Genomic DNA, 12500 nt, shown 5'->3' on the forward strand with positions numbered 1-12500 from the left:
TGGAAGTGACGGGACACGTTCGTAAACCCATCGCGAACCGAGTACGACGCCCTACCAAGTGCGCCCGCAACCCTGTACAGGGTCACATCTTCACAAGGCTGGCAAGCGGCATTCCGCTGCGCGCGTGCGTCGTCCGAGCAGTTGCGTGATAAACGACCGTGTCGAAAGCCCAAACACCGCCGAGGCCAGTCGCCGCCGCCGCAAGGGCAGCCACGCAGCCTGGCGAGAGGCATCGTCTCGTGTAGCGTCGCCCCCGCCCCAACTGGAGTGGCCCAGTTTTTTGAACGGGACGGGAACTGCGAAGCACTTAGACCGACGGCGGACTACGACGAGAACGCCTTAAGCTTCGCCAACGTTTCGCCAACTCGTGCGGGAGACTTTTTCCGCTTCGCGGCAAGTCGTCGCGCCGTGCTCTCCGCATCAACCGCGTACGCAGCGAACCGCAAACGTCGGGCGCAGCCTCCTCACCTCCCTGCGCTTTGCGCGCGAACGTTCCCTGTTCGCGCGGCAAAGCCTGGAGGAGGCACGGCCCCGCAGCGTGTTCGAGCGCCCGGTCTACGGGACACCCTGCTTACTTCGAGGGCAACAAGCGCAACGCAAGGCTGCGATCTCGCGCACTTTGCGCACGGCTGGAGAAGCTTTGCTGGCCGGCTTTCGCTCCTCGTGTTTACCGTGCGTTAAAGTTGCGCGTCCGTGGCTCTCGCAGCTCTTGCGCGCCCGGTCGCAGAGAGGAGTACGCAACCTCGACCGCACTTTCCCTGCAGGCTTCCTTCCGACTCGAAGTCCTGCGGCGGTCTCAACGAGGTGCCACATCCTCAATGCAGTCGGTCGCCCCCGTTTCGGTTGGGCTCTGGCACGACGGTCGCCACCGTCTCGCCCTTGAGTGGCCGCTGTTGGCGCTCGCTGTGAGGTGTTCAGCGTGCTGTCCGTGTTGCCGACGCGGTCAAAACGAGTCGACGGCTCACGTTCCCTTGTGCGCCGAAGGCTCTCTTGATATGTGATCCGACCCTCAGACAGACGAAGCCAAGGGAAGACCCAAGGCCGCAATGTGCGTTCAAAGAATCAGTGCTCAGTGTGTCCTGCAATTCACACCAAGTCTCGCAGCTGGCTGCGTTCTTCATCGACCCGAGAACCGAGTGATCCACCGCTTAGAGTCGTGAAAAAGTGTTTGTTCAATTCCGTACAGTCAAAACCAAACGTTTCTGGCACTCGGCCAAACAGTGGCCAAGAAGGGCGCTTTTCAGCGCACGCTTGGACTCCAAAACTCTGCCGCGCCTTTTTCGGCTGCCGCAAATCGAGCAAACGGTGTGTTTCGGACGGCGTTTCGCTTCCGCTACTTGCGAGTGCTTTCGTGGTCCACCCCTCTATAAATACTCGGGAGGCGTCGAAGCCGGTTCTCCAAGCCGGACCCGTAGGTATCGTTGTGTGCTCGCTCTCATTGGCCCGCCTAACCAGAAAATGCCTGCGGTACACCCATTTGGATAAGAGTGCACGCAGATGCGGGCCTCGACGGCTACACATTTCCTCGGGCGGCCGCCTCCCGGCCTCCGTGGAGCGCGGGATGCACGGTCCCATCGACAAGCCTCTCCCGTTTTTACCGTGGCGTCGCGGTTCACCACGGCGGGCGGGGCGGTCTCCTCCGCATAAAAAGGGGGACCCCCGCTTTTTGTTCCACGAAATCGCACAAGCTTTTTTCGCATCCACGGTTTGCCACCGCACACCAAAATGCCGATCCGGCTGCCTACTTTAGCCAACAGGTGGAGCCAGGCGCGCCGTACTTGCGCGGCACTTCCCACGTCCACCGAAGTCGGTGCCAAGGACCACTTTCGGCGCCGGAGCCGCGTACGAGCCTACTCGAGGCGGAAGAACGAAGCCAGCAAGGGCCTGGCCGCAAGTGCGTTCAATTGTCGGGACGTCCAAGTCCCTCGTTCTTCCGTGCTTCCTCTTTCGGCAAGTCGTTGCGGCACCTTCCCAAAGCGCGCAGACCCGCTAATCGCGACGAGCGCGACGTGGCCGTGCCGCCTTTCCCTCGGCAGCAAGCAAAACGCCTGGCAACGTCGACGCTCCCCTAACCGCGATCTCGCACCGTGTTTCGTGTGGCGAATTCAAAAGCCGGCCGGCGCTGCTGCAACCATTACGGTCGGTACGCATACGCCGCGGAGGGCGGGACGGTCATCGGAGCGTGCGGTTCCTCCATCGAGTACTGCGCACCTCGGCCGTCGCATCGCCGTGCCATGACCGGCCGCGCGTCAACGCGAACCGGTGCCAGCGAGATCCCTCGCCTGCAAGAACCGACCGGCAGCCTCCGTCACCCGAGGACGCGGAGGCGCTTGCCGCGGACGGCGGGACGGTATGCACTGGTGCACAGCGGACCCGTCACATCGCCAGTTCCTTGACCGACCGCCGACGCTTGTGCCGTTCCTCTCGTACTTGGCAGTCGCCGCGCGATTGTCGGGTCTCGTTCTTGCACGCTCGAACGGTCGGGAGGGCACTCGGCTGGCGTTTCGGGAACGCGCAGCCTCGCCTTCTACCGACGTAACCACGACTCGCCGTTCGCGCTCCGCCGCTCCTGTTTACAGTACTAGGCGGTCCCGCAGCGGTCGGGTCGCGCATTTCGAGCGCTTCGAGCCACGGTGCAGTGGCGGGTCGAAAGCCGACCTATGAGTGCGTTGCGCCGTTTGTACCCGCGTCCGCCACCTGGCCGACCGTCCAAGGTCGCGGTGTTGGCGTCCGCTGGGCGCAACAATTTGTCACGGGGTGCCGCTCCACATTCAGGCAGCCCCGTGGGGAAAAGCCGACCCCGCGTCCAAACGGGGTCAGCGGCAGAAAGTGTCGGGCGCAGACGCAGCTGAGGCGCTCACCCTTCACAATCCGTTAATGATCCTTCCGCAGGTTCACCTACGGAAACCTTGTTACGACTTTTACTTCCTCTAAATGATCAAGTTTGGTCATCTTTCCAACAGACCGGCGCAACCGAAAGGCCGCGCCGGACATCGGTCCGAAGACCTCACTAAATCATTCAATCGGTAGTAGCGACGGGCGGTGTGTACAAAGGGCAGGGACGTAATCAACGCGAGCTTATGACTCGCGCTTACTGGGAATTCCTCGTTCAAGGGGAACAATTGCAAGCCCCTATCCCAATCACGAAAGAAGTTCCACGGGTTACCCAGTCTTTTCAGACAGGGATAAAGACACGCTGCTTCCTTCAGTGTAGCGCGCGTGCGGCCCCGGACATCTAAGGGCATCACAGACCTGTTATTGCTCTGTTTCGTGCGGCTAGGAGCCGCTTGTCCCTCTAAGAAGGTTGTAAGGTGCTGGGAACCCCGCACCTATTTAATAGGCTAGAGTCTCGTTCGTTATCGGAATTAACCAGACAAATCGCTCCACCAACTAAGAACGGCCATGCACCACCATCCACCGAATCAAGAAAGAGCTCTCAATCTGTCAATCCTCCCAGTGTCCGGGCCGGGTAAGTTTTCCCGTGTTGAGTCAAATTAAGCCGCAGGCTCCACTCCTGGTGGTGCCCTTCCGTCAATTCCTTTAAGTTTCAGCTTTGCAACCATACTTCCCCCGGAACCCAAATACTTTGGTTTCCCGGAAGCTGCCCGCCGAGTCATTTGAGTAACTCAGGCGGATCGCTGGTTGGCATCGTTTATGGTCAGAACTAGGGCGGTATCTGATCGCCTTCGAACCTCTGACTTTCGTTCTTGATCAATGAAAACATTCTTGGCAAATGCTTTCGCAGTAGTTCGTCTTGCGACGGTCCAAGAATTTCACCTCTAGCGCCGCAATACGAATGCCCCCGTCCGTCCCTCTTAATCATTACCTCGTATTCCAAAAACCAACAGAACAGAAACGAGGTCTTGTTCTATTATTCCATGCAAGTTTATTCAGGCGACTCGCCTGCGTTGAGCACTCTAATTTTTTCAAAGTAAAAGCACCGGCCATCTCGAGGCACACAATGAAGTGCACCAAGAAAGAACCGGCATGATGTTCAGTCCGAGCCGTCGCATCGGGTAGATGCACTACTCGTCTGGAACTGAGATCCAACTACGAGCTTTTTAACCGCAGCAGCTTTAGTATACGCTATTGGAGCTGGAATTACCGCGGCTGCTGGCACCAGACTTGCCCTCCAATTGATCCTCGTTAAAGGATTTAGAGTGTACTCATTTCAATTACGGGGCCTCAAAAGAGTCCCGTATTGTTATTTTTCGTCACTACCTCCCCGTGCCGGGAGTGGGTAATTTGCGCGCCTGCTGCCTTCCTTGGATGTGGTAGCCGTTTCTCAGGCTCCCTCTCCGGAATCGAACCCTGATTCTCCGTTACCCGTAACAACCATGGTAAGCAAGTAACCTACCATCGAAAGTTGATAAGGCAGACACTTGAAAGAAACGTCGCCGGCTCGTGGCCATGCGATCAGCACAAAGTTATCCAGAGTCACCACACAATACGGGCCGAAACCCGATCGATCTTGGTCTAATAAAAGCACCCGTTACCCAAAGGGCTCCAGGCTCACTGCATGTATTAGCTCTAGAATTGCCACAGTTATCCAAGTAGGAAGAAACGATCTAAGGAACCATAACTGATTTAATGAGCCATTCGCGGTTTCGCCTTATTTCGGCATGTACTTAGACATGCATGGCTTAATCTTTGAGACAAGCATATGATTACTGGCAGGATCAACCAGGTAATCGTTCGACTGCGCGTCCGTCCTCGCCCTCGGCGGGCCGGACGCAGTCTGTGTGCGGCGGAGGCCACCTTCAGGCGCCCCAACACGCTTATTTTGCACTCCGAGATGACGGCGTTCGAGCTCGCTACGGCACAACCTTCCCGAAAGACGAGTGGGAGCCGTGCGGCAAGAAGCACGTTCATGCTCGCTCTTTTTCGTTGCATCGACTCGGTCGCGCCGTGCGGGTTGCCCAAGCCCGCTGCACTGTCGGTGGACCGGCCGGAACTAGCAACGGAGCCGAGACTGCAAAGCCGCCAGACGACGGGTCACGCCCGCGTCTTCGGCGCTTTCGCATCTGAATCGCCCGAGGACGACACGGAACACACCTCGATATCGTGGTAAAACGGCACCGTCCGACAACCAGCCCCTAACGCATCAAGCGGATGAGGCTGCAGACGACTGCCGTGGATTCCCCTGGAGCAGACCCGAGGACACGCTTGACGAGGCCGAAGCCCGCCGCATATCAGACACCCGGTCGCTTTCGCGTACGCCGCTCACGAGAACCCCCACATAATAGCAGCGATAAGTACCCAGACCTCCTTGGGCCCTAATACGAGCGTACTCGAGAAAATTTCACCGCGGGTGTGCCCCGAAACGTGTGGCATGTTGAGCGTGCCACAAGTCTACGTCGCTCTCAAACCCGCCGAGGTCGTAGAATTTGCGACCCTACTCACGAAATTCCCACCGAGGATACGGCCGCAAACGTACCGCACCTTGGGTAGGCCACGAGTTTGTGCAACACTACGCTGACGGCACAGCACCGAGGTCGTGCGCGCACGCACGGGAAAATTCCGCCGCGGTTTCTGCCGAAAACGTGAGGCACCACGACTCTCCGCAAGTTCGCGTCGACTGCGAAAGACCGAAGTCGTGAACGACGTGTCCGCTACTCGCCGCCGACACGCTGGACACCAAACGTACAACGACTCGACGGCGTCGTAGAGGCCCACGACGCGGTTTTCCTTAACGACGTCTCGGCGTGGCACCGACAGGTTAGAACGGCCGACCAACGTTCCCTGTCCGCCGTTCGGCTCAGTCGAAGGGCTCGGCGACTTCGGCAACGCTGCGAAGCCGCACGGTGACGCACGCCATGTCCCCATTTTTTTTTTTCTTTCTGCGTCTGCCGGGGTGCCCCTATAATAGCAGCGATAAGCACCCAGACCGCCGTGGGTCGCTCGCCCCGGCTGACGTGGTTTTTCGTACTCCTGCGGCGGTCGCCGTCAAGCACGTCCAAATACGCTACTTTCGTGGGCGCATTCACGCTCTTTCGCTTCGCCGGAGTGCCAGCACTCACTCTGCCAAAAACGGCGAACATCCGAGCGGCGGTTCCCACTTTTGCGTCGGCGTCGCAAACCCCGCCCCGGCAGACGAGGTTTGCCGTACTCGTGCGACGGTGGCCGGCGGGCACGTCGAAAGACGCCGATATCGTGCGCGAATTGGCGCACCTTGGCTTCACCGGAGTGCCGCCACTGACTCCTCCAAAAACGGCGAAGATCCGAGCGGCGCTTCCCACTTTCGCATCGGCGTCCCGAACTCCGCCCCGGCTGACGCGGTTTACCGTACTCGTGCGACGGTCGCCGGCGAGCACGTGGAAAGACGCCGATATCGTGCCCGAATCGGCTCCGTTCGGCTTCGCCGGAGTGCCAGCACTGGCTCGGCGAAAGACGACGAACATCCGAGCGACGGTTCTCACTATTGCGTACGCGTCGCAAACCCCGCCCCGGCAGACGCACTTTGCCGTACTCGTGCGACGGTCGCCGGCGAGCACGTAGAAAGACGCCGATATCGTGCCGGAATCGGCCCCGTTTGGCTTCGCCGGAGTGCCAGCACTCACTCGGCCACAAACGGCGAACATCCGAGCGGCGGTTCCCACTTAGCCGTCGGCGTCCCGAACTCCGCCCCGGCAGACGCGGTTGCCGAGCTCGTGCGACTAGCGACCGCGAAGCCGTCTCGCGACGCCGCTTTCGTGCGCGGCTCCCACTGCGACCTGGGTCACCCGAGGTCGACGAGCAAAAAAGAATGTCGAAAAAAAATTTTTTTTTTTTTTTGCGTCTGCCGGGGTGCCCCTATAATAGCAGCGATAAGCACCCAGACCGCCATGGGTCGCTCGCCCCGGCTGACGTGGTTTTTCGTTTTCCTGCGGTGGTCGTCGTCAAGCACGTCCAAACACGCCACTTTCGTGGGCGCATTCGCGCTCTTTCGCTTCGCCGGAGTGCCAGCACTCACTCTGCCAAAAACGGCGAACATCCGAGCGGCGGTTCCCACTTTTGCGTCGGCGTCGCAAACCCCGCCCCGGCAGACGAGGTTTGCCGTACTCGTGCGACGGTGGCCGGCGGGCACGTCGAAAGACGCCGATATCGTGCGCGAATTGGCGCACCTTGGCTTCACCGGAGTGCCGCCACTGACTCCTCCAAAAACGGCGAAGATCCGAGCGGCGCTTCCCACTTTCGCATCGGCGTCCCGAACTCCGCCCCGGCTGACGCGGTTTACCGTACTCGTGCGACGGTCGCCGGCGAGCACGTGGAAAGACGCCGATATCGTGCCCGAATCGGCTCCGTTCGGCTTCGCCGGATTGCCAGCACTGGCTCGGCGAAAGACGACGAACATCCGAGCGACGGTTCTCACTATTGCGTACGCGTCGCAAACCCCGCCCCGGCAGACGCACTTTGCCGTACTCGTGCGACGGTCGCCGGCGAGCACGTAGAAAGACGCCGATATCGTGCCGGAATCGGCCCCGTTTGGCTTCGCCGGAGTGCCAGCACTCACTCGGCCACAAACGGCGAACATCCGAGCGGCGGTTCCCACTTAGCCGTCGGCGTCCCGAACTCCGCCCCGGCAGACGCGGTTGCCGAGCTCGTGCGACTAGCGACCGCGAAGCCGTCTCGCGACGCCGCTTTCGTGCGCGGCTCCCACTGCGACCTGGGTCACCCGAGGTCGACGAGCAAAAAAGAATGTCGAAAAAAAATTTTTTTTTTTTTTTGCGTCTGCCGGGGTGCCCCTATAATAGCAGCGATAAGCACCCAGACCGCCATGGGTCGCTCGCCCCGGCTGACGTGGTTTTTCGTTTTCCTGCGGTGGTCGTCGTCAAGCACGTCCAAACACGCCACTTTCGTGGGCGCATTCGCGCTCTTTCGCTTCGCCGGAGTGCCAGCACTCACTCTGCCAAAAACGGCGAACATCCTAGTGGCGGTTCCCACTTTTGCGTCGGCGTCGCCAACCCCGCCCCGGCATACGCGGTTTGCCGTACTCGTGCGGCGGTGGCCGGCGGGCACGTCGAAAGACACCGATATCGTGCGCGAGTCGATGCTTCTTGGTCTCGCAGGAGGGCCGCCACTCACTCCTGCAAAAACGGCGAAGATCCGAGCGGCGCTTCCCACTTTTTCGTCGGCGTCGCAAACCTCGCCCCGGCAGACGCGCTTTGCCGTACTCGTGCGACGGTCGCCGGCGAGCACGTCGAAATACGCCGATATCGTGCCCGAATCGGCCCCGTTTCGCTTCGCCGGAGTGCCAGCACTCGCTCGGCCAAAGACGACGAACATCCGAGCGACGGTTCCCACTATTGCGTACGCGTCGCGAACCCCGCCCCGGCAGACGCGGTTTGCCGTACTCGTGCGGCGGTGGCCGGCGGGCACGTCGAAAGACGCCGATATCGTGCACGAATTGGCGCTCCTTGGCTTCACCGGAGTGCCAGCACTCACTCGGCCAAAAACGGCGAACATCCGAGCAGCGGTACCCACTTAGCCGTCGGCATCCCGAACTCCGCGCCGGCTGACGCGGTTGCCGAGCTCGTGCGACTAGCGACCGCGAACGCGTCTCGCGACGCCGCTTTCGTGCGCGGCTCCCATTGCGACCTGGGTTACCCGAGCTCGACCAGCAAAAAAGAAGGTCGAAAATTTTTTTTTTTTTTTCTGCGTCTGCCGGGGTGCCCCTATAATAGCAGCGATAAGCACCCAGACCGCCGTGTGTCGCTCGCCCCGGCTGACGTGGTTTTTCGTACTCCTGCAGCGGTCGCCGTCACGCACGTCCAAATACGCCACTTTCGTGGGCGCATTCGCGCTCTTTCGCGTCGCCGGAGTGCCAGCACTCACTCTGCCAAAAACGGCCAACATCCGAGCGGCGGTTCCCACTTTTGCGTCGGCGTCGTAAACCCCGCCCCGGCAGACGCGGTTTGCCCTACTCGTGCGACGGTCGCCGGCGAGCGCGTCGAAAGACGCCGATATCGTGCGCTAATTGGCGCTCCTTGGCTTCTCCGGAGTGCCGCCACTCACTCCTCCAAAAACGGCGAAGATCCGAGCGGCGTTCTCCACTTTCGCATCGGCGTCCCGAACTCCGCCCGGGCTGACGCGGTTTACCGTACTCGTGCGACGGTCGCCGGCGGGCACGTCGAAAGACGCCGATATCGTGCCGTAATCGGCCCCGTTTGGCTTCGCCCGTGTGCCAGCACTCACTCGGCCAAAAACGGCGAACATCCGAGCAGCGTTTCCCACTTTCGCATCGGCGTCCCGAAGCCCGCCCCGGCAGACGCGGTTTGCCCTACTCGAGCGACGGTCGCCGGCGATCACGTCGAAAGGCGCCGAATTCGTGCACGAATCGATGCTTCTTGGTCTCGCAGGAGGGCCGCCACTCACTCCTGCAAAAACGGCGAAGATCCGAGTTGCGCTTCCCACTTTTTCGTCGGCGTCCCGAACTACGCCCCGGCTGACGCGGTTTACCGTACTCGTGCGACGGTCGCCGGCGGGCACTTCAAAATACGCCGATTTCGTGGGCGCATTCACGCTGTTTCGCTTCCCCGGAGTGCCAACACTCACTCTGCCGAAAGCGGCGATCATCCGAGCGGCGGTTCCCACTTTTGCGTCGGCTTCGCAAACGGCGCCCCGGCAGACGCGCTCGTGCGACGTACTCGTGCGACGGTCGCCGGCGAGCACGTCGAAAGACGCCGATATCGTGCTCGAATCGACCCCGTTTCGCTTCGCCGGAGTGCTGCCAGTCACGGCGCAGAAAACGGCGAACAAGTGTTTTTTTTTTTTTTTTCCTAGAATTTGTGTTATAGAAGGCACATTTGATATCGGACGATAATTTTCAACTTTATCACGCGCACCGATTTTCGTGTAGAGGTTTGCAAGTTTATGGGAATTTCTCCACTTGGAATAATGCGATTTAGTAGTACTACGAGAACTTCATGGATGTACTCAAGGGTACGGGGCAAGTCAGTTACGTCAACACCTGCAGATTTTTTACACTTCAAACTGAAAATTGTTGGTTGTGAGTCCTCGTGTGATATTAAAGGCCGATTCGCTAACACATAGAACAAAGAAAGAAAGGAAGAAAAAACGCCCGCGCTCGCTCAAGAAACCTGGGTTCGCAACAAGTGGCAACAACAAGCAACCGAGCGAGTGCGCCAAAACCCGTGGCGGCCGAACAAACGCGAAGTCCCAACCGCGTCAGCCGGGGCGGCACGGGACAGGAAAAATCACTTCAGCCGGGGCGGCGGGGCACCGAATAAACCTCGTCACCTCGTCGCAGGATAAAAGAGGAAACAAAAAGTCTAAACAGCGTCTGCTGGAGCGAATGCGTAATAAAACAACAACAACAACAAAAAAAAAAAACACCCGCGCTCAAGAAGTCTGCAATCACCACAAAAGGCGACTGTGACCGAGCAGCGTCAGCCGGGGCCGTGCGGAAACGGAAAAACCGCGACTACCGGGGCGTCGAGGCACCGAAAAATCCACTTCAGCCGCGGCGAAAAAAAAAACAAAAAGAAAGACGGAGGGGGGGGGGGGAACCACGTCTGCCGGGGCGAAGGAAAAAAAAAAACGCGTCTGCCGGGGCGAGCCCGGGTGCGGCACCACCGGGAAAACTGTGGCAAACAGACATGGCGATCGAGTGAGTGGGCCGCCAGCCAGGCTCAGCCAAAAAGTGCAAAGTCCGAACTGCGTCAGCCGGGGCGGCAAAAACCACGTCAGCCGGGGCGGCGCAAAAAACCGCGTCTGCCGGGGCGGCACGAAACCGCGTCAGCCGGGGCGGCGCGAAAACTGCGTCAGCCGGGGCGAAAGAAAAAAAAAAAAAACGCGTCTGCCGGGGCGAGCCCGGGTGCGGCACCACCGGGAAAACTGTGGCAAACAGACATGGCGATCGAGTGAGTGGGCCGCCAGCCAGGCACAGCCGAAAAGTGCAAAGTCCGAACCGTGTCAGCCGGGGCGGCAAAAAACCGCGTCAGCCGGGGCGGCGCAAAAAACCGCGTCTGCCGGGGCGGCACGAAACCGCGTCAGCCGGGGCGGCGCGAAAACTGCGTCAGCCGGGGCGAGCCCGGGTGCGGCACCACCGGGAAAACTGTGGCAAACAGACATGGCGATCGAGTGAGTGGGCCGCCAGCCAGGCTCAGCCAAAAAGTGCCAAGTCCGAACTGCGTCAGCCGGGGCGGCAAAAAACCGCGTCAGCCGGGGCGGCGCAAAAAACCGCGTCTGCCGGGGCGGCGCGAAAACCGCGTCTGCCGGGGCGGCGCGAAAACTGCGTCAGCCGGGGCGAAAGAAAAAAAAAACGCGTCTGCCGGGGCGAGCCCGGGTGCGGCACCACCGGGAAAACTGTGGCAAACAGACATGGCGATCGAGTGAGTGGGCCGCCAGCAAGGCTCAGCCAAAAAGTGCTAAGTCCGAACTGCGTCAGCTGGGGCGGCAAAAAACCGCGTCTGCCGGGGCGGCACGAAACCGCGTCAGCCGGGGCGGCGCGAAAACCGCGTCTGCCGGGGCGGCACGAAACCGCGTCAGCCGGGGCGGCGCGAAAACTGCGTCAGCCGGGGCGAGCCCGGGTGCGGCACCACCGGGAAAACTGTGGCAAACAGACATGGCGATCGAGTGAGTGGGCCGCCAGCCAGGCACAGCCGAAAAGTGCTAAGTCCGAACTGCGTCAGCCGGGGCGGCAAAAACCGCGTCAGCCGGGGCGGCGCGAAAACCGCGTCTGCCGGGGCGGCACGAAACCGCGTCAGCCGGGGCGGCGCGAAAACTGCGTCAGCCGGGGCGAGCCCGGGTGCGGCACCACCGGGAAAACTGTGGCTAACAGACATGGCGATCGAGTGAGTGGGCCACCAGCCAGGCTCAGCCAAAAAGTGCTAAGTCCGAACTGCGTCAGCCGGGGCGGCAAAAACCGCGTCAGCCGGGGCGGCGCAAAAAACCGCGTCTGCCGGGGCGGCACGAAACCGCGTCAGCCGGGGCGGCGCGAAAACTGCGTCAGCCGGGGCGAAAGAAAAAAAAAAAACGCGTCTGCCGGGGCGAGCCCGGGTGCGGCACCACCGGGAAAACTGTGGCAAACAGACATGGCGATCGAGTGAGTGGGCCGCCAGCCAGGCACAGCCGAAAAGTGCCAAGTCCGAACTGCGTCAGCCGGGGCGGCAAAAAACCGCGTCAGCCGGGGCGGCGCAAAAAACCGCGTCTGCCGGGGCGGCACGAAACCGCGTCAGCCGGGGCGGCGCGAAAACTGCGTCAGCCGGGGCGAGCCCGGGTGCGGCACCACCGGGAAAACTGTGGCAAACAGACATGGCGATCGAGTGAGTGGGCCGCCAGCCAGGCTCAGCCAAAAAGTGCCAAGTCCGAACTGCGTCAGCCGGGGCGGCGCAAAAAACCGCGTCTGCCGGGGCGGCGCGAAAACCGCGTCTGCCGGGGCGGCGCGAAAACTGCGTCAGCCGGGGCGAAAGAAAAAAAAAACGCGTCTGCCGGGGCGAGCCCGGGTGCGGCACCACCGGGAAAACTGTGGCAAACAGACATGGCGATCGAGTGAGTGG

The 12500-nt window shown here is 60.8% G+C and overlaps 2 non-coding genes across 2 annotated transcripts; both read right to left on the reverse strand.

Moving 5' to 3' along the window:
• Window positions 1-1003: 1003 nt before the first annotated feature.
• Window positions 1004-1156, reverse strand: LOC142792755 (5.8S ribosomal RNA). The gene has a single exon (XR_012891177.1). It is a non-coding gene; the product is annotated as a 5.8S ribosomal RNA (ribosomal RNA).
• Window positions 1157-2875: 1719 nt separating this feature from the next.
• On the reverse strand, window positions 2876-4690 carry LOC142792767 (small subunit ribosomal RNA). Its single transcript, XR_012891189.1, has one exon. It is a non-coding gene; the product is annotated as a small subunit ribosomal RNA (ribosomal RNA).
• Between the last annotated feature and the right edge of the window lie 7810 nt (window positions 4691-12500).

The sequence above is a fragment of the Rhipicephalus microplus genome, unplaced genomic scaffold, assembly GCF_043290135.1.
Source record: "Rhipicephalus microplus isolate Deutch F79 unplaced genomic scaffold, USDA_Rmic scaffold_244, whole genome shotgun sequence".
NCBI classification, from domain to species: domain Eukaryota; kingdom Metazoa; phylum Arthropoda; class Arachnida; order Ixodida; family Ixodidae; genus Rhipicephalus; species Rhipicephalus microplus.